The sequence below is a fragment of the Chinchilla lanigera genome, unplaced genomic scaffold (assembly GCF_000276665.1).
Source record: "Chinchilla lanigera isolate Chin_1 unplaced genomic scaffold, ChiLan1.0 scaffold00025, whole genome shotgun sequence".
Classification (NCBI taxonomy): domain Eukaryota; kingdom Metazoa; phylum Chordata; class Mammalia; order Rodentia; family Chinchillidae; genus Chinchilla; species Chinchilla lanigera.
This window is the reverse complement of record NW_004955426.1, coordinates 10,294,475-10,317,208: the sequence shown is the minus strand read 5'-3', so window position 1 is coordinate 10,317,208 and position 22,734 is coordinate 10,294,475. Positions and strand designations below refer to the sequence as shown.

Here is a 22,734-nt window from a genome sequence, read left to right as displayed (position 1 = left end):
GAAACAAAAGCAGTCATACTGACAAGCACAATTGATAGGAACTGAGGAAGATGACACTTAACTTTTGACACCTTCTGCCCAAAACCCCATATCCTAGTCCAAGTGCAAGACATGCATGAGGTATATTGCAATTCAAGGATGATTTCTGTATATGCAGCCACTACTTTTCAGAATTTCCATGGTCATTACAAGAAAATGAAAGTCTGGTAACTATCACTATCTATAGGAGACCAGTAAGACATAAAGACATAAAACCTAATTTAAGACATAAAGCCTAAATTCAATATAGCACCTTGGGTATTAGAAGAAAAACTATTACTATCAATGTTGTTTTGAGTCTATTTACTGCGACACACTGAAAGTTGTGACCAATATATCATTGTAAGACAAGATGTAAATAAGAGATTAAGTTGGGAGGGGGATGTACAAGAACCTTCTCTATGGTCTGGACCATTTTTAAGTGGAATAGCAAATTGATGCTCTTTGTTCAAAGGTTCTAATAAATGTGTTGAGTGCCAAACTGATAAGTTCCAAACAAGTTGCTTTAGCTGGAAATAGTCGAGTCATGCAGCAATTGACACCAAGTACAAATTTGCGTATCTCACACCAATCAAATAAATAAGTACTGCGACAGAATTTTTGCTCTGTTAAAAATGCATTGTTGAATTCCTACCATCTTGTCTAGTGAAACTCTGTATTGTCTCTAATGATTTTTATATTATTACTTTCTTATTATCTTAAATGATTTGATCAAAGTTCCATTCTTATACCTGGTAATATGAGCAACTTCATTGAAGATAACAACATGTTATATAGCAATCACTGTTAATCTCTATTTTTTGGTTTGAAATCTCATATCATTTTTAATGTTCTTGCTTTGTTTTGTTTGTATTTTGTTATTTATTTTACTATTCTCTTTAAAGTAAAAAAACGCATTGGGCACTAAATTTAACAAACTTAAAGCACTTGAACATCAAGTTATATTTATAAATGTAATGCATTCATACATACTAAATTTGTTAAATTCAGATTTTTGTGCTTGTCTTTCTAGCTTTGTTTCCTGAAGAGTTGGCTGAATTGGGGAGTACCATCAAACTCGAACTCAACAGGAGATTGGACATTTACAACATCCTGAATATTTTAAAGGTAATTGACAAATCTCACCAAGATTCATGCTTTTAAACTCTTATTAAATGGTTGAAAACTCAACTTGTATTCAAATTATTTAATTTAAAAATTCTTATTTCATTGTGAATCAGAATATTAAAACTTTTTGTGTATTTCAGATGGTTGACATAAGCAGTACAAATTCATGAAACTTAAGTAATCATTTCTTTAGCAAGACACCATATATGTCTGACTGTTTTATTGTACCTTTCTCATACTCTTTCAATTTATATGCAGATTTGAGAAGACCTAGTGGTTATGTGCCTCCTAAAAATAGAAATTTGTTTTCTTCTTTTATGTTCTAGTTTTATTGCAGTTTGCTTTCTCTCTCATAATTAGTGGATATTACTTTTGCTATTGGATGTGTCTCATTTCACTGGTATGCATCAACTGAAGCTTTCACATAGGAAACAAAGTAAAAAATGTTCTTGTCTTTATTAATATGGTTCAATCATGCTTAATTATTTCTCTTGCTGACAACTGTAAGCTGCTTTCCCTTCATGGATGACAGGTATCTAAACCTTGGTATTTAAAAACTACAGTTAACCTTCCTGGACACAATAATTAAAGAGCACGCTGACACTCTCCGTCTGGTAATGCAAAAATGTATTTTTAGACTGTAGTCAAAACAACCTTGATATTCTGACTTCTCAATCAGTTATCAATTAAGCTTAACGATTAATATGATATCTCCAAAGTAAAAGGTTAAAGACATAAGGCAGGCATGTAATTAAACTAATATGGCTGTACAGCTCATACTGTGATTTTTGTTCAAATTCTGTGCATGCTCATATTTAATAAGTACAAAAGTAAAGTCTTCTTATTTTTAGAATTTCTATTATGATATGTTTATTTAAAGCATGGTAGACTGTGACCCAGTTGTATTATAATCATCAACTTATATTAAGTTCTAGCTTTGAAGAAAATCTATACAAAATTTAGATATAAATTTTCAGATTAGAAGTCAGAAATATTTTACCTCAAACATTAATAAAATCTATTCCCTAAGGTCATTCATTGTGTTCATCTATTTTTTGTCATCAATTATCAAATTTTGTGAGGAAAACACCTTTTATGCATTGTAAAAGCTTTGACTTGCATAAAATTTAAATAAATAAATTTCATATCTTCAATAATATTGCCATAAAAATTTTACTCCAGATCTTGCACAGAAATATATATATATATATATATATATATATATTTGAAGATGCTAATTAGCAACTTCCTGTCATATAATGCATATGATTGCATCAACCTACATATAATGCATGATACAAATATGAATGATGAATTAATACTGAGATACTTTGATTATTGATTGATTGGTAGGGATCTAATCCAGTTCTTCATACATGCTAGACATGTACTTTAGCACAAAGCTAGAGTTTGATCTCTTTCTTTAAAGCTTAATAAAGTGGTAGGATGTCTATAGTCCTAAATTAAAAAAACAGAAGAAAGAAGGAAAAAAGACAAACTTCCCGTTCCCGAATGCACTTTGATTCATTTTGTAAAAGGTGAAAGATTTATATGATCTGAAGAGGAACCAGAGTATACACTGATTCACTTTGTGCTTTATCTGAAGTTTAAAACTTAAAAAAAGATCCATAATTATTTTAAATAGAAAATTTAAATATAATCTGAAAAAAGGTACATGTAAAGAAATCAGGATCTCCACTTCTAATCAAAGTTCATATCAATGCAGGAGACTCTTGAAGAGGAAAGACGGACTTTGCTTTCCTATTAGTGTAAAAGTTTTCATACGCTTCATGTAGGTAAGTAGGTTTGAAAGAAATACTGCCAGAATACAATAGTGAAAGAGAAGAATATCCAGAAATATTACACATAGAGAGGTGAAGTTAAATCAATGTAATTCTTCTTTGTTAAGAAATGAGTTTGCTTGCATTACAATCATGCCTTGTTTCATAAATGCACTGTTCGCAAGCAACTTGGTTATCAAATGCATTCCACAAAATTCTGCTTCTACTCACAAACTCGACATCAAAGGACAAACACAGCCTCAGCCACCTTCCCCATCCAAACACAAACCCACCCTCTTCTCTAAAACCATAAAGCAAATTCAGGTTATAAACTATGTACAGCTCTAATTTAAATTTAAATACAGTAATTTGGGGGGGACTCATTTATAATCCTGCTGACTCCTTTCTTGAATTATTTCTTGAATGATAAATAGGGCAACCTATTTGTCTTATAGAATTTTACAGAATTTTTTGCTAGTTTTCCTTATTTCTCAGCTATATTCATGCTAATGTCATATTAACTTACTAACTTATTACTTAGAGAAAAAAGCAAAATAAATCAGATATTTTCCATATGGTCCAACTTTGCACTACCAACTTTAGCAGGTGTTTTTGTTCCAGTATGAAAAATATGCTTGAGGTTGGCATTCCTTCTCACCTGCTATGTTAAGTAAGGATAGGAAGAAATGGATAAGAAACATCTGACCGGCAATACTATAAGAAGTGGAGATAGATATGTAATGAAAGCACCTTCAGATTTTTAAGAGACTTGTAGACCTGTAATAATATTCTGTTTGGTGAAGTTTGGGTTAGTTAGAGATTTAAGGAATGAACTATGTATGAAATATGGGAATATTTGGCAAGTAAATCTAGAAGAGTAGGCCCGGGTGATGAAGAAACTTGAATGAAATGTTAACCATATCTCAGCTCTGGGCTTCAGGCTGTACATGACATGGAAGACACACCTCTGCATATGCTGCTGTGTCTCTGTGTATTTAAGGCCATGATTGTTGGCCACGTAGTGAATTATTGGTGGAAGATTATCTCTTTGAAGCAAAAATTCAGTTTCATTTCTATCTCGCATAGTATATTTTTATAAAATTACTTATATTTAATAGATATTGGAAGCATTCCGTATCTAGAGATATAAATATGTTAGGGTTATAATTAACTAGAATTCTTCAAGATTCCATCAGTATTTCATTTCCTTCTTTGAAGGTCAAGAGAAAAGTGGGATTGACAAAAGGAAAGTTTTGGAAGTGAGCTGTCGCCTGACAGATGCAGGAACCAACTGATACAAGATCTATCTTTAAAAAATAATTCTTCTGGGCACTGGTATGAGTAGCAGGTCCTGACCCCTGGGGAAACACCAGCTTTCCACAGTGATGAGGTGAAACAGAAACTGATAGGAACACCGGGGGAGAGCAGATCCTCACAGTCAGGAATAGACTTGAGCATTTCTGGTTTTGCTGCTCACAGCATCCTGCTGAGTTGACAATAGGTTCAGAAATGAATTGCAAAGCCATCTCTTTTTTTATGTAGTTGGTAAAGCCTAAGTAGAAATCTTCTTCGAAATTTTTGGGTTATTTTTTTTTTTTTTTTTTTTTAGTTTTCCCCAATTAGATATTGCTTAGGTTGTAATTAGCACACCTTAAGAAAATAAATGCAGGGATACTTCTAATTTTGGAAGCTGTCAAAGTTTAATAGCTTGGGACGTGCCTATAAGGATTTCACAAGGATTTGTCATTTGGAATTATGATTTCTCACCCAGTGAAAATAACCTGAACAGCGAAGAAGAGAAAACGTAGAAACCGTGCCTTTCAATTTAAGCTCTGGCAGAATTTTATTCAGAAGAAAGAGATCATCCTATATTATCTATGATGGTTACAAGCCTCCAGGATTATTAAAACCCATTTACTATTCAAGGAAAAAGTTAAAAGACTCCGCTATTTTCAATTTTTCTATATTTGATTGTGTATTTCTTTGGTCAATTAGTTAAATTATCACGGGACAGGAGATGGGGAGTTAAAATCTTGCACTCTCGTAGAGTCTAAAGGTCCTTTGCATGTTTTAGTTCATTGAACATATTTTCAATTAATTGTAAAGGTCGCTCTCCTTCTGTGGGCCTTAGAGTGTTATCCCATAAAGATGAAAGAAGCATGGATAAATATACCCTTTGTTTTTTCCTTTGTCTTTAAAGTAATCCTGTGGCTGTACCATGCTGCTTTGATATTATGTGTCAGTTCACAACCCAGGTCATTGTGCTGTCATTCCAGTTTAAAATTGTCTTATTCCATAAACAAGTAAGTACGTACATGGTCTTTCTTCTAATAAAAAAGAAAGTACCACAAAGAGATGAAGAGAATGCTCTGTTATGGTCTATGGGACAACAATCCATAATTTACTTTTGCAGATGTCTGTGTAATTTAAGCAGCAGGCAGAACAACCACACAGTTGTAGCTGCTCTAGGGAAAGTATACCAAGAGGCTCGTAAATCTTGGTAAGGATTAAAAGCAATGAGCATTCATCTTCTTAACCTCGTAGGGCAATATGGGAAAGCCAAGTATCAGAGCATACAGAGAACAGAATCTTTGAGCAAGGATAAAACGTGTCAGAGATTTTAAGTCTTCTCTCAATTAGCACTGACCTTCCATTTGCAAGTCAGCAGAAAATAACTTTAAGGTTGATTAAAAAGAGACATCTTCCACAGAAAATTAAATTGAATAGTGATAAGGCGTAGATCTGGGTGCTAGTAAATGAGCTCAAATCATAGGGAAATCCTAATCACTTACTAATAGTGAACATGTTTCTTCTAGGGTAGTACAGCATATAGAGAATAACCTTCCAAGTAACCAATCTATAAAGATTTCGCGTTTAATTGAATATTGTGAAATTTCATGAGAAAATACTAACTTCAAAGTAGTCAGTGAAGGAGATACAGACAGCTGGCTCTCACTATAACATTTAGTAAGTAAATGATCTGTTACTAATTGTTTATATTTGAAAAATTATTCCAATCGAAGGTCTTGGAATGCAAATGAGTAAATTAAACACAATGAGGGACATTTCATTTTGAGTAGAAAATAGGAATAATCAAATTTTAAAGGTTTGGTAAATAATAATTTGCTAATGTTCTCAGGACTCTTTTAAGTCAAGTTCACGGGAAAGCTAAAACTCATAAATGTATAGAAATCTCAGCATAGTACAGAAAATGCTGTAACAACATTATGAGGGACAGTTCCTGTTTGCAAAGATTTAAAAGATTTTGGTTTCTGATTCCCTAGTTTACTGTCAAATATCCCTTGGCAATTATTCTTTCTACAAACCCAATGCTTAATTATGTAATTCAGTTAAGGAGAGTTGCAGTGGGATGAGTCCAGAGTGACAGATAATTGTATACACTGGGGAAGCAGGAGGAGAAAAGAGATCACTGTGTATTATATGTTGAGTAGGAGGACGATTTCCTCTGTGTTCATATTTAAAAACAATTTCAACCATTGTTTTAGAAAGGTGCTTTTCTTGGAAAACAGCCCAAGGAATGCACCACATACTGTAATTTGGGTTGCTGTTGCACTGGGTGTAACCTATGCTACGCCCCATGCTGGGAAAAGTAACCACCCTCTTCCCCCTCAGGCACTGCTTCAGCACTCTGCTTTAACACTTTTTCTCTGCCACTTTTCCTTCCTGATGAGTGATCTTTAAGTGTCATATTCTTTGATGCAAGCTTGCATGATTTCACAAATAATCGACTTCGTTATATTGAGTACGGTTGCAGTTGGTTGTTTCCTCATCTGTTTTCTTACAAGATTGCATTGATTTTACCAGGAAATAGTCTAGAGCAGGGGTTCAGAGTACACAAAGACCTGTCTAAGATCTCTGCCACAGGAGATAAGAGTGTAGTAAAATAAATACATGGGCAAATTCAGCATATATCTGTAGAGTAAAAATACATAACATCACCTTTTAATTCATAGTAACATATGGTATTTCATGAAAAAAATTCATAGATCCCCAAATTCAGTACAGAGCAAACTATAATTTAAGAAGAATAAACATAGAGGGGTTATTTTTTAAAATCACTATTAAATAAGGTTAGCATTGTTTAATTACTTATTTCCATGTAGAAATACATAATTATTGTCAATTAAAATTAAAAATTTAAAAACAAGACTAGATCAGATAGAAATACTGTAGCACATTAAATATATTTTATTGAAATTCTTAAATATCAATTTGTAGTTCAAATGGTTCTGGAGTGGGTGAAATGAAGATAAACAGAATAATTCTCTCCTGGGTTATTGCTCAAAATAGTTTCCCTAGTCTCTTATAATGCATTTATATTCCTGGAAATGGAGAATGTAGTATAGATTTATGGATTAATTTACTCAAAGATAACTGTTGAGAGTGGTCCATATAGTTGTTCCAAAGATTCTTTTCTATTCTTTGGATGAATTCATTAAATATAGTGTGAAAAGTTATTAACCATGCTAATGTTTACATTTAGTGAAGGAAATAGCAAAAATTATATGTAATATTTAAATTATAGACAAATAATTTTTAAAAATGCTTCATAAAATTAAGGGGAGAGAGTGCTAAGAAAGGACAATGTATAAGAAAGTATAAGAAAGGACAATGGTATGTTGTTAGCAAATTTCCAACACATACTGAATAATGTATTCTTAATAGCATAAAATTTGAAAAGACTTAAACAAGATGTGGAACAAAACCAAAATATATCTGAAGAAAAGCCTTCCAAATAAGTTACAGATCTCAAGTCATCACTGTGGTAAATGCATATACAATTTTACAGCAGCACAATTCATAAAAGATAAATCTGGAAACAGCTTTTATATCCATCAACTGGTGAATGGATAAAGAAAATATGGTGTTTACGCACTTGGAGTCAACTCTGTCTGTCCTAAACGAAGATAAACTTGTGTCATTGTAGGAAAATGGATACTCCCTGAAACCACAATATGAAGAGAAATAAATCAGACACATGAGCTTAAATATTGCCTGGTTCTCTCATATGAGAAACTTAAAGTATAAATGAAATGAAAAATAAAAGATATAGCAAGTCTCCAACGTATGAACAAATTGCAAGCTTCCACAGATATGAATGGACCTCATACTATGAACATTTATAGATGAGGACAAATCCCAGAAGTAACTTGTGTGTCTGCTGGACATTGTCATAGATGCGCTGCTGTGTCTTACTGCACAGTGCGATAGTGTATGGTAGTGCAGTGCTCACTCAGAGCCCAGGATGTCCGGAAGCAAGAGGAGAAGCAGTGATGATGTGAAGGGGGATGCTAGCATGTACAAAGCAGTAACCATGGAAACAAAAATGAAAATGATTGAGAGATTGGGCCGAGGCAAAAAGATTGTAGAGGTAGAGGAGCCACTCCACCATCTCCCACCCACTTTTTCCAGGTAGCAGTAACTCTTCTTGTAACTTCAGTGAATGCCATTCCTATATGCTAGCGCTATACTACGCTGTAACACCATTACAAGGTAACTAAAATTACAATAGTTTATGTAAAGTATTGTGTGTCTTTGGTTTTTTATTCTTTGCAATGTATATTTGTGTCAAAGGTATATAAGACTCATGCTGTTGGATTTACAGATGAATCTGACTTTCATTGTCCCAGAACAAAGCTCATTCCTTGGTCTGAGACTTAGTGAATAGGAAATAGGGAGATGGATCTTTGATGGAAAGAAGAAGAGGGTCTGAAAATAAAGAGAGGAGACAGGGAGGGGAAGGGAAAGGATGAGAAGAGGATTAAGACGTGTTATATAGAAGTACCAACTCCAAACCAGGAATATAAACATTATGTACTATGAAAAAGTACTACTAAACATGAAAGAACAAAAGAAATAGCAAGAGGACCAATGTGCTAATATTAGAGACAGCACAAATGGAGCACAGGAGGTGAGGACTAAGAGCTATTGGGGCCTTGCAAGTTGGTGTAAGAGTTTTGCTTTTTCCTGTAAATGAGACTGACCATGGCATGGATCTAACCATGCAGTGCTATGATATAATTTGTCCTCTCAGAGAACTGAACTGGCAATTGTGTGGATGACACAAGATGGGGCAAATGGGTGAAATCAACGTATCTTCTTTATAGAATTATAACTACCAGGGGTGAAACAAACCCTGGATGGGATTATCAAGGCTCATAATGAAAAGAGGACTGAGAGATGATGCCTTGTGATAGAAGAGAGGGATCTGGTATGGCAACGTGATGCCTGGTCTCAGTCAAGGAAGGATAGTTTTATCATTCCTTAAGGTTATGAAACCCAAATTGCTTTTACGTATCTAAGAAAAATGATAACTAGGTAGTTAGATGCATTCATATGAACTCAGGCATGAAATCATCTTTGAAAATAAATTACATGATGTTGACTATTAGATTTATTTTTTGAGCAAATATGTAATTCTGACTCTATGTCAAGTGCTAGCCTAAGATTTCAGAATGTAGAAAAGACTCAAAGAACCATACAAGACAGACACCTTTGACTATATTTTCTTTCTTGTAGATGAGGGTCAGGAGGGTAGATGAATTATTAAAATCTTTCAAGACCACGCTACTGGAATGTGCTAGAATCAGAATTCATACCAAGACACAAAAAACAGTCAAAACACCTTGCTAGGGAATCAGATCATGAACTGAACAGAAGAAGGAAAGAGTAATGATCAGAGAGTTGGGTTCTGAGGCACCGCCATGAGAAGATCAGGAAGGTGAGACAGGAAGACAGCAAAAACATGGTCTTTGCTGGAGAAGGAACAAGAGTAGTAGTCACAGATGCAAAGAAGGAAGCCTTTCAAGTGGGTCAGGTGCGGCTTCTGAATGAAGCAAAGATCGGAGGCAGAAAAGACCACTGGAATCACAGTTTGGATCCCACTGTTTACTTTGACCGGAGCAGTGCTGATGGACAGAGAACAAACTTTTCAGGAGAGGGCTACGGAAACATAAGTAAGACAAAGTTCATTTTCAATATGAAAACAGAGGCTTGCAAGGAATTGTTTAGAAATATTTATTTTGTATTTTTTTGCTTTTTTATGGAACAAAGAGACATATTTGTGGCTCATGGCTCAAATTTCACAGAAACAATTTGTCATACACTTTTCAAGTGACCAAAACAAGTTTATGACTAGTGACACAGATCAAAACACATCTAGATTACATTTTATCACTTCCTCCAGAGGATATAAACTCCCTTTTCAATCTCCAAATTTTTATGACATTGAAATTAAAATGAAGTACAAAATTGACCACACTATTGCCAAAGCACTGTCCCCACTGCACCCTTCACGGTTGGTTGTACAGATTAGGCTTCCATACTTAGTAGAGGCCTTCAGTGTAGCAGCGAGCTGTAAAGTACACAAGCATGGGAGCTGGGGATTTAGCTGAGCGGCACAGAGCCTGCCTGGCAAGCGCAAGGTCCTGAGTTCGATTCCTGGTACCAGAAAAATAAAAAAAAGAATACAAGCACAGGCTTTCTACAAGACTGCTGATATTCCTACATACTCTTTGTGTGTACTTTGTGTAGTGCTCAATCTATAAAGAAATCAAATTATATTTTTTAATAAATAAGTTATTTTTTGTCTGCCCATAGGATTTGGAAGGAATGAAATGTTCTACTTTTTGAAAATTTTCCTGAAACCAAATGTCATACTCTACCTCTAAAATGTCCCCTCAGGGTTTCATGTGTTTGCAAAATGACGGCATCATGGGATATACTGATGAGTTCATAGCTAAATGCACTGCCAAGCCTGGCCAGAAGGGGCACGTCCCGGGAGCTCGACTCTATCGCCTTCCCTGGCTCTGTTCTTCTGTCCCTACTTCTGGATGGAAACGAAGTGAGCGATTTTCCTCTACCATGCCCTTCTCCTTTTCTTCTTCATGCTAGTCCACCAGGAACTAATCCTCTGAAAGCGGAGAGCCAAAATAACCCTCTCCTCCTTTAAGTTCCACGTGTCCTATATTTTGTCCCAGCAATGGGAGGATGATAAGAGTATGAAGAACCTATTAATTTCCTCCACGTGAAAGAGGCTACCTCCCATTGCAGAAATTTAACAATTTCCTGTTTATGTTACACTTGTTTGTATAGATGCCACTACGGTCCTAGTGGTTGCTTTCTCTGAAGTGAACTTTTCTTATAGTGCTAAATTTCTTTTTATTTTATACTGCTAATGACCTCAATCATTTAATAAAACTTTCCACTGAATGTTTATTCTGATATACACGTACATATGTGTACCTTTGTGAACATATACACACGTATACACATATACGTACTTTAATTGAAAGTGTGGGACTCTTTTCTCATATGTAGTTCCTAGGAAGATATTATTTCCGTATGGAAGGTGCTGCTTAAAATAGGCAGCCGCAGCGTTGTTTGATACAGTAAATTCTGTGTACAGAGAGAATTTAGTTCCATTTTCTTGTAACTGACTTGATAGCTACCAAATTTATTATTGCTCTTTTGGTGATACTTTTTCCACACATGAATAGCCAACTAACATAATCAATATTCACATTTCCAGTAAATGTTTTTAAGAAGGGTTTTCCTAAGGAGCTGTATGTGCCTTTAAAGTTTTTGCTACGTATAATGAAACAGATGGAGAAATTCATTTTTAAGCATGATATTTATTCTTTTTTTCCATGTTGTTTGAAATATATTCTTCTTCTTGCCCTGAGGGATGGCTGCGTTCTAAGCACATGTTTGTAACTAGACAGAAAGCATATGTTCTGTTTATCCCATGGGTCTGACAAAAGGGGTGAAATATAGGATAACTGCTTCTTCAATTGTGCAAACGGGAGTTTCCTTTCTGCAACTGGTATTTCTTCCAGAGTGCAAGGTACTGGTTTGTTGCCTTCTGATAGCCTAATTACCATCCCATTTTCTTTCAACACTACATGGGTATTCTTAAACATAGGGAACACTGAAACTCTACATGGGTTTATCTTCGGTGTAATTATGCCCTAAATCAAATGCTCCAACCTTATCACAGTGTGCTTCTTGTGTTTACAGAGCAGCAGCAGGTAAATTCATGTGATAAACTTATCCCGACCTTGTGTGTCTCACAAGCCTCCTCATGGGCTGCTCTTTGTTTTGTCAGCTTTATTTTGGGCCACTCTCTGTGCTGTACATCTTGTAAAACTATATGTGCTACAAACTTGGAGTTTTCTCAATCATACTCTCCTAACCCATGCAGATTTGATATGCTCACACTTGACCCAGGCTGATCTCCCTTTCATATTTCACTCAGCTTTTTCTCCTCACCCCTTTGCTAACACCAGGGATGTCATTCTAGTCTTAGATCGCCCTTATCCCTAGAACCTATATCAGGTGCCATCATCTCTCATCATATGCCTTTAAAAATTGCTTATTGATCCGTACTCAGATTGCAGGTTGGTTTCAAGGTCTACTAGCCTTATTCTAAGTCCTGCCCTTTTGTGGCCAATGACTCAATTTAGTGTATTTCTTTCAAATTCATCTTCTTTACTTAGTCAACCTCTCCTCAGCCTTCTCAGGATGTCCTTGCATTTTTCACCCTTAAATGGAATGATTTTATAGCCTCCATCTATAATTTCCTAGGAAATTTTATTCAACTTTCAGGTCACTTAATGGACAATTTCCTTGGAAAAAAATAAACACAAAAAAGCCAAACTGTCACTACATACCTAGAGAGCTGGATAAGCCTATAATATAAGAAAAGAGTTACATTGTATGTTCATCTTATTGATTACATGTGTGATCATTACTGACATAGGAAGACAGAATAGTTATAATTCCAAAATACATTATCCATGCTATAGCACTTTAAGTGGAGTAAAAATAAAATCACTTCTATAAAGTTAGCCTTTCCATTACAGGAAGGTGGAAAAAAAGCATTGAAATAAGAGTAATTGCAAATCACATCTAAACCAAAACTTTTCTGTCAATCAACAGTCTAAGATATAACAATTTCAGGACAACTAATCACCCATAGAAGATGCAAACTCATTATGATGAGCAACCGGATGTTTAGTCATTGACAACCTCTCCACCCTCATCTTCTCATATAGCATATCTTCTTATCATGCAGTTTCACTCTAATAAAATATTTGATGCCTGGGTTTTCTTCAATATTATTGGAATGTTAAGAAGAAAGTAAATTTTTATATAGAGATACAAATTTCAAAATAAGCTGAATGGGGTGGGAAGACCCTCTTACGAAGATTCAGAATGTGCTCAGTGGTCATCCAGAAGACTTTCTCTCTTGGGTATAGTGAGGAGACTGGATAAAAGGGCATCACGGGCTCTAAGACGTCTTATCTGTGCAGTTGACACTGGACAGATGGGATGGACAGAAGACTGTTTGTCACAAATGTTTGTAACATGGAGAAGGACACTGCTCCTGCAAAGCAACAGGTGAACGACAGTGGGAACAGTGAGGGGGAGGGATGTGCAAGGCTGATTTATAGAACTAAGAAAGGAGGTGCCTCTGGTTCTTCAGGCAGATAGGATTGTTTCACTTGCATAGTCCTGAGGTGGTCAAGGAACTGACATTTGGTCCTCAGAAATAAGCAAGCACTATGTCAAGTCTCCAAAGGAAGGTCCTTTGGTAACTTATTTGTGAGATTGTATGGGAGAGGGGAGCTTGCTATTAGGATATTTGAAACCCTCCTAATTTTACTTGACAACTAATAGATACCTTAATTCAGTCCTTATACCACATCTGATGAGATATATATATAATATATTATATATAATATATATGAATATATATGAATGTGAATATAAAATAATGGTATTTTTAATAGGAAGCAAATTTATTGTAATCAACAAGTTATTTTGACCTGATTTTTATAGAAAACATTTTATACTATTCCAAGCTTTAAATTTAAATTTAGCTTAACTAACATTAAATTAAAAAAAAAATTTACTCCTGTTATATGCCCCAAATTTCAAGTGTTTGATAGTCATGTGGGTGCTTTCAGTATCTAGAGTGTGTATTACATTTTCAGATAAAGAATGACCTTCCAAAAGTAAGTTCTTAGCATACGGAATGCAGAGATTACAACTTGGTTTGAAATTCTTGAAAACACCATGTATTCATTTATTGTTTGAATTATAGGGCTAGATAAGCTAGAAGCATGGAAAACCCTAACTCTTTATGAGAGAGAGAGAGAGAGAAAGAGAGAGAGAGAGAAAGAGAGGGAGAGAAAGAGACAGACAGAAAGAGAGACAGGGAGAGCAAATAAAAATGAAGGAAAACACATGAAGTGAGAAATTGAAACTTTTATTCTTATCTAGGAATTTTAATTCTAGTTTCAATGATAATAACATCCTTGAAATAATTCATGTTCCCTGTACTTTACATATACTCTAGTAGTAATCATAATGTCTAGAATATAGCCATGCATACCTAAATGGAATTTACTCTATTAACCCATACATTGGTTCATTTATTTAAAAGTTCGCCCCAGTGCATCCCATGAAGTTATTTGGGTGCCTGGGGCTAGACTTCAATGAATCTAATGTGTTTTTGCTGTTTTCCTTGAGTTTGCATTGGGGTTGCATGACAGAAAATCAACAAATGAATAATTAATTTACAAGAAATGATTAGAGCCTAATTAAGTACAAAAAAGCCATTCAAGCAAGTTGTCTTACAAAAGTGTTTGGGAGTTCAATCCAGATTGATGGGCAGAAAAACTGAGGTCACTTAAACTGAAAGATGAATAGACAGTAGGGACCTGCACCGAGCTCATAAAGCTGGGAGACTTCGCCATGTGGAGAATGAACAAATGGAAGAGGCCTGAGAAATGAGTCAGGCAAATATGAGGAAGAGAGGAGAATCCCATGCTGCATTTGGATAACAAGGCGAGAGTGGCAGGATGACCTCCGATAGGTTGTCAGGAATCTGATATTTCACACGGGCCGTGATGACAGGCTTGGTTCTTCTGTGATCAGTGATGGTTTAAGAGAATCCAGAGCTAGGAAAGAGCAAGCAATATTTATAAAAACAAAATTGCTGATGACTCCTGAGGAAAGTAGAAAAGGAAGCCAAAGCACATTTATAATGTCAGGGGTGAGGGACTATATTGGAGAGGAAGTGGACATTGAAACAGATCTTAAAAGATGAGAAATATTTTTGACAAAAAGCACAGGCTCTGTACGGAAGTAGAGGAATGAAAACATGGAAGGAATGGAAAATCATTTACAGTAGGTGAATTGTGGAATTAAAGCATGATTTCTATTTACTAAAAAGTCTGGGAAGGAAAATTGGATGCTTATTGGTTGCTTTACTGGATTTACCTTTTCTAAGGTTGCTTCTCTTTTGCAAACCCCATGAACTGAATTCTTTTGGGGAGGGGGAATATTCTCCACTGCACTAGTACCTTTTTTGGAGGTTTTGTCCTGATTTCTGATAATAAAAAAGTCATCATTTAGTAAGTCATAGCTTCCTTGCAAAATTTCTGACAAAAATGAGCATTTTTTGTCATCCATACCTCCATTTTATTTTTTAAATTTTAATTGTATTAGTACAGGTTTGCAGTAAATAATGGTTGCATTTATTGTGGGGAGCTGATACATGCACATAACATGTCTTAATTTGTTTTGTGTCGCTTTCCCCCTCCTTTTTTCCCTCAGCCACTTGGTCTTCTTTCTATTTGCAGAAGAATCATGCCTCTAAATTAATCTATTACATAAAGAATAAGGGTGAGATTTTGCTAAAGTAAAAGATTGAATTTGGGTAATTATTTTCTTTTTTATTATTTTTGATTTTAAAGATTTAGTAAGAAAAATGCTTGCCCACTTTAAGTGTACCTTTAAAGATCAGGTGTTGCAGGATGTGCAGACATGAAAATTGTTGCCATGGAAAATGACAGCTTTCCCAGGTCCCTAGAGACAGTAGGGGCGCCATACCACCTAGGGCCAAAGGAGGAAGGATCATAGCCAACCAGAATGCACTGGGAGGAGGGGAAAAGTATAGGCAAGATGATTCCTGATGGAAGCATTTGTGATTGTGGTTTTTGCAGGAGTACAGGTAAGATCAGGGAAATAGGTTTAGGTATGGCTCCTTAGGATAATTTCAGCAGATTCTGAGGCATAAAGAAAGTCCTTTAATGATATCTGGCCATTGATGATTAGGGCAAAAGGGTTGCAGCTCAGCGTCTGAAAGTCCAGTAAAGAAAATAGGGATATGACCTCTGGACCGGGCAGCTTGGCTCTGAAAAATGCATTTCTTGGAATTCTTTGCTAACTAGAGGAGTTACCTAACTCTTGAGGGGCAGATCAGGGTCAGCAAGGTTCTAAGCTGTAGAAGTAACAATATGGAGCATGCAAGACAGTGAATACAACTGCATTCACTTGAATTGCTTTATAAAATATAATTTTAATTCTGTATTTGCTATATACTCATCAAATTGAAAAAAAGAATATTTAAATGATGAGATGTTTGCTCCCACACAATAAATATTTTTTATAAATTTATACTACATCAGCCATTAAAGTCCATCTATGTATGATTTAAATTATTAAGTTGTTTTATTGCATAATGCAAAAGTAATGAAGGCGAAGCAGAGAAAAATATTCCAGGTTTTTTGAAGACTTACTTAGCTGTTGGTTTCAGGGCTTTTCTATATCAGTGCTGTCAAATCTGATCAAATCAGAACATTACAATTGCATGTAGCTTTGTCACAAAGTACTTTCTTCCGAATACACCATTTCCAATCCCACAGGACCCTAAATAAATTTGCCCTTGCAAATTTAATTTTACTGCAGTAGGCGTTGTATCAAAATAAGTTACTGAATCCAATTGACATTTACATTATCAGGTATATCTCAAATAAATATGATAGATTTATATCACCAGTCAAATGGATAATTTTGTTAAGAATTACAATCTAGCAGCTATGATTTTATTCCAATATTATACCTTGATTTCACATGCTCACAAGATGTACCAAATTATTGCCAAGTATTTGCCTGGATATATATATGACATTTGGGGACATTTAGTTTTGCTAGTTCTGTAAAAAAAAAGGTTTTGCCTTCTTCAGTGTTGTACATGATATTTTTTGCCACTAAGAAATGAATAACAATATTTCTTGATGGGCTGTTTTCATCTCTTGTGAATATCACTGACATGAATTTCCGCAACTCCTAAGTTCAGAGTTTGTCTGACCTTTCTAATTTTGTTTTGGGTTGTATTTTGCACATTTAATTTCCATATTCACATCTCTCACTTTCTGTGTCCTCAGGTTTTATTGTCTTTCATCTGGCAGCTAAAAATTATAGCAATTTCCTTTTTCAGATTCAGTGTCTCTGGCTTTTTTGGTCTAACATTCCCTGTCTATCTATGCTATGATGTGATCCACATTGTACGCAGATCTCTTACGTTATTGTCCCCTAACCATTCTAGCAATTATCTTCCTTCTTTATTTTGGTTTTTTGAAAAGAACACATTTTCCTCCTCATACCTGTATCCTAGCTAAGGATCCCTGTCATCTGTCCACATACATTCCTCTCTTTGACAACACAGCAGTTAGATCCTTGCAAAACATCTGACTGCTCTGGATTTCAAGGTGTCAATGTGTAAACTGGAAATAACAACCACTTTGAGGTATGATTTGTGATTTTTGTGTCCTGAAAGAACTATTTCTCCAGAATGGAGGAGACAATTTCAGAGATTCAAAGTAGAACTATGTTTCAAAGGAAAAAGGGAAGATGACATAAAACATACATGAAGAGGGAGATCATCAGAAAGGATCATGGGAAAGGAGGTGGTGAGGTTGAGATAACCACTACTGAGTTCTCATGAGGAAAGGCTGAGAACAGGTGTGGCACTCCCAGCAACAGCATTCTCCATCTAATTGATAATTCTATGCTGTACTTGACTCAGCCACTGTTACCCACAACGGTGACGAAGTTACCCACAACAGTGTTACCCACTAACATGTCAATGTTAGTGTTTGATTTCTTACTCCATCTATTGCTTTGATATTCTCTTAGCAAAGTGTTTCTTAACAAAAACATGGCAAATATATAAATGAAGAAAATAAAAGGGTGAGTAGGTATCTATTTACATAATTTTCTATGAATAATTTCTCGCTAGTAAATCAACAGTCTTCCTTAGTTCCTAAAAATAAAATTATCAAATGACTTCTTACGTGTGGAGTTTCCTAAACCTATGTAAATATAGAAATTGAGCTAAAATCTAATTGAGAACTACATGTGAATCATACAGTGAAAGACAGCAGGGAAGAAAATGGGAAATAAAGCTACAAAATCATAATCTAAATTTGATTTAAGGTAAACAATGTCTAGAGAAAATATGGATGATTAAACTGTACAATATCAAAGGAAAAAGCATTAGGATAGCAGAAGGAAGCAAGATTTTAAAATGTTCTTTCAGACTGTACAGAATACTCTGTAAATAAGATAAACAATTGTTACATTATTTTATAATAAACCACTTCCCCTTTGGGTATTTTCATTGCAATACTATCCAAGAGAAACATGTCTAACTTTTTTTACAAAAAGTAAATTTTCGGGGCTGGGGATTTAGCTCAGCGGCAAAACCGCCTGCCTGGCAAGCGCAAAGTCGTGAGTTCAGTTCTCGGTACCGGAGAAAAACCAAAAAAAAAAAAAAAAAAAAGTAAATTTTCATTGTATATTTTCTTAAGGAGAAATTTTATTTGTCTTAATATCCTCTAGTATTTATCTACACGTCTTCCAAGACTTTTGAATATAGTGCTATATTATCATGTAATTTGAAAAAAATAAGGTATGCATAGATGTAATTTCAATAAGCTCAATCATGAAATATGAAACATTGCTAGGTTTGTACTGTTTTATGAAGCTGTTGTGCAATAGGAGTAAACCCTATGACAATATGTTCCTATTTCTTCTTCCTCTCTGTTTATATTTTTCTTTGCACTTTGCTTGTCTTAACATCTCATTGCTGATTCAGTCTACATTATTACTTTAAAACCTTTAATTTTAATCACTGAAAGTCTTCTCAAGTTTTCAAAACTGAAGTATAAACCAGTGTTATCTAGTTCAAGTTCACAGTAATTATCTGTACTTTCAACTTCAGTGTTTATTTTGTACATTAATTTATATCCTCCAATACCCCTTCCATGTTTCAAATAAAAAGACCAGAGCATAATACAGAAAGTATAGTTGAAGGAGAGGTTTAGGTCTGAATACTTTTAGTGCTGAGGCTTCTCTAGTTACTCCCTAGTCTTGTTCCTCTTAAAATTGTTATCTTTCAAATCACTGCATATGGTATTCTCCTTTAAAGCGTAGCTGAAGCATTTCTCCCTTTCAGGGGGAAAAATCCACTCTTGATAGGATATCTGAAATGAAATGCTATTTTAACATATATACAATATATAATTTTAATAAGCTGCATATAGTATTTTGTGATCATAAAATTGCTTTTAGGAAAAGCAGAATAAAGTTATCCATCATAGCCCAGAATCCACACATAAAAATGATGGTATTTTCTTTAATTTTCTATGTATTCTTCCTAATTTCTAAGATCAGCCACGAGACAGTACATTCTGAAGTAACCCTCAGTTATGTTAACCGTTCTCTATTGTTCAGCAGTTATTTGTGAAACTTTTCAAATTTTATTTTAAAGAGAAAAAAAAAACCCAACATAACAATAACAAAGAAAAAATCAAAACAACACAAAAACTATAAAATTGATACAAAATTTCAAAATAAGATGATAGAAAATCAAAAATGGTTGTTGTATTACTTATTGTTACCTTGAAAGTAGTTGCTCAGATTACCAGATATAGATTTGCAAGCTTGCTCAAACAATTAAACATTAACTGTACCTTCCAATAAACCAATATAAATTAGTAGTACATTTATCTTAGCTATCGTGTGTGTGTGTGTGTGTGTGTATACATATAGATATCCCTCCCTTATTTCTTTCTTTTCTTATTTCTGTTTTCTTAATTGTTCTTTCCTATTAAACAATTTCTTTCCCTTTCAAAATATCTATTGTACCTTTCAGCTTTATTTACTCTTTCAGGTTCTTACACTAGGGAGACAACACTGCATGTTTATACATGCAGGTCTACTTTATTTCACTTATGAGTATGGTCTCTAGTTGCATCCTTTTACCTATAAAAGCCTCTAGTTAATCTTTCTTTATAGCCATGTAATATTCCATTGTATAAAAATACCACATTTTTCTTATCCACTCCTCAGTTGATGGACATTTGGGTTGTTTCCAAAATTTTACTATTGCAATTGTGCTGCTATGAACATGGGTGCACATATATCACTGTGGTATGATGGTTTTTATTCTTCTTGGAAAAATACGCAGAAGGGAAATGGCTGGGTTAAATGGGACATATAATCCTAATTTTTTGGGAATCTCAAGAGTGATTTCCAAAGTGGTTGCACCAGTCTATATTACCACTAAGAGTAGAGTTCCTTTTTCCCCACAACCCCACCAACACTTGTTTTTGGTTGATTTCTTGCTGATGGCCATTCTTTCTTTAGTCAGATGGGATCCCAGTGTTGTTTTAATTTGCATCTCTCAAATGACCAATGATGTTGAACATTTTTTCATATATTTATTCGCCATTTGTATTTCTTCATCTGAGAAGTGTGTATTCATTGCAGATGCCCAATGTTGGACTTCCAAATTTTATATGGCTTCTGCCATCTTCTTCACTCTTTCCTTCCTTCTCACCTTTTAACCATCTCTTGCCTGATTCTAAACAATGTTCAATTCTATTTAAGTCTTTGGTGTTTATCTAAGTCCCCTCTGCCAATACATTTTTCCAACATATGTTCACCAAGCTCCTTCCCTCCCCATGTCTGAATCTCTGCTCAGATGTTCCCTTATCACAAGTCTGCCATTACTACAAGAACCTTAGTGACCCTGCCACTGTTTCCTTCCTGGCTTTGCTTCTTTACTCTGCGGTCCGGTGTTATCATACCAGAACACAATCTCCAAGACAACAGAAACTATGTCTATTAGGGCTTCCCCAGCACTTCCTAGTGCACTGTGTGGCCCACAGTGGATGTTCAATAACTATTATTGAAAGAGAAAAATGAATATGTTTGTGTGTAGTGTAGTGTGGCATTCTGTGTTTGCCTAAGCTTTGTTTGTCAAATTAAGGCTGTAAGAAACTTATCTATAATGCTTTGAGCATCTTCTTCCAAACTCGAAGGAATGACTTAACATGTCAAAAGTTTTGACATGGCATAGTCTCAATCAATAGTTACATTTTTCAAAAAATATAAAGCCTGTATTTATTTCTCTAACTACAATAATTAATCATAAAAGGTGTGCATATCTTTAGTGGAATGAAGAGACAGAGTGGGATATGTGTGTGTCTTCCCACATACTTTCTGAAAGTCACTAGATAATTTTTAAAGAAAGTTGAACAAAGTACCAGCTAAGCAAATGAAGCATTAAATTGTCAGAGGGTGTTCATCACTGTGAGAACACGTTGGCCATATGGATGAGTTGGCTGCATTAGTTTGGACATTTTATGATGGATATATATCAACCCATCACCTTACAAGGTGAATGGTATTTGTTGGGAAATCCCTGGCACAATAATATTTGTTACTTTGGTAGAAATTTGATGATGGGCTTTTAGCCTAATATGTGACAGAGGTTACAAAAAAAATAGGTCATATTTGATAGAATATCTTTTAGTATCTTGACAAAAGACAAATTATACCCTTCTCTTCCTTTCATAGCATTAAACCTTTACAGGAAGATAAAAACTTTCTTAAACTGGGCTTCCTTTAAAAATCTGAAAAGGGAAAAACTACTGATTTTACTGATGCTTTCATAATAAGATTACTGGTTTGATTAGATACAGAAAAACATTTTAAGAATGGTTGCTCTTTATTTTAACTAAGGTTGTACAGTGTAAAGGCGTATAGAAAGGCGTACTGCTTTTGAGCTAAATCAAAGGATTTTTGGCACTATATCTAATTAAAACAGAGCCAGAAGTGCAACTCAGCAGCCAAACATGTTGAGCGTCCCGTGATGCACTTCCTGCATAGCAAGACTGGGGAGGGAGAATATTACCTTCATAGCATATTTGAGGACGTATCTGCGCCTGGCTTAAGTCATTTAGATTTACTACCCTCTACAATTATCTATGTCATTGCCAATGACAAAACTTTCTTCTTTTCAGACTGAATACTATTGCAGAAAGTATGCATCAAGCCTCTGTGTGTGTATGCGTGCATGTGTGTGTGTGTGTGTGTGTGTGCCGCGTGCCCACATTTTCTCTATTCATGAATCTGTTGATACATCTTTAGGTTGTGGTCATACCTTGACTGTTGCATATACTGCTGTAATGAACAGGGGAACAGAGATCTCTCTTTAAAGTTTTGACTTCCGGGCCTGGGAGATAACTCAGTGGCACAGTGCGTTCAGATTCCCGGTACAAAAAAAAAAAAAAAAAAAAGAGTTTCTGATTTCAGTTGCATTGGAATTAACCTATACCCATATGTGGGGTTATTGGTGGGTCTTCTGGTAATTTTACTTTGCATTTTTGATGAACTGCAGTACTATTTTCCATAATGTCCATACCACCTTCTCTTATTTTGATAAAAATAAAGTAAAATTTCATGACAAAATAAAGAATGACAATGATTAATATACTGGTCATCATGTGGATGCTAATTTTGTCAATTCATGAATTTGAATATTCAGAAAACAGTGAACAGACAATCGCACAAGAGATACTAATAATCTTCACTGAAAAGTTCAGATAAAAACTTCCATTTCAATAGTCATGAGTAATAATAACGA

General features: G+C 34.9%; 1 protein-coding gene across 1 annotated transcript in view; it reads left to right on the top strand.

Annotated features, from left to right (window-relative positions):
• The window catches only part of Cdh12 (cadherin 12, type 2 (N-cadherin 2)), a 958,345-nt gene that overhangs the window by 293,554 nt on the left and 642,057 nt on the right, over window positions 1–22,734 (top strand). Inside the window, exon 2 of the mRNA XM_005386141.1 lies at window positions 1,052–1,146. The gene's annotated coding sequence lies outside the window, so the exon portion shown is untranslated. The remainder of the gene's footprint in view (window positions 1–1,051; window positions 1,147–22,734) is intronic.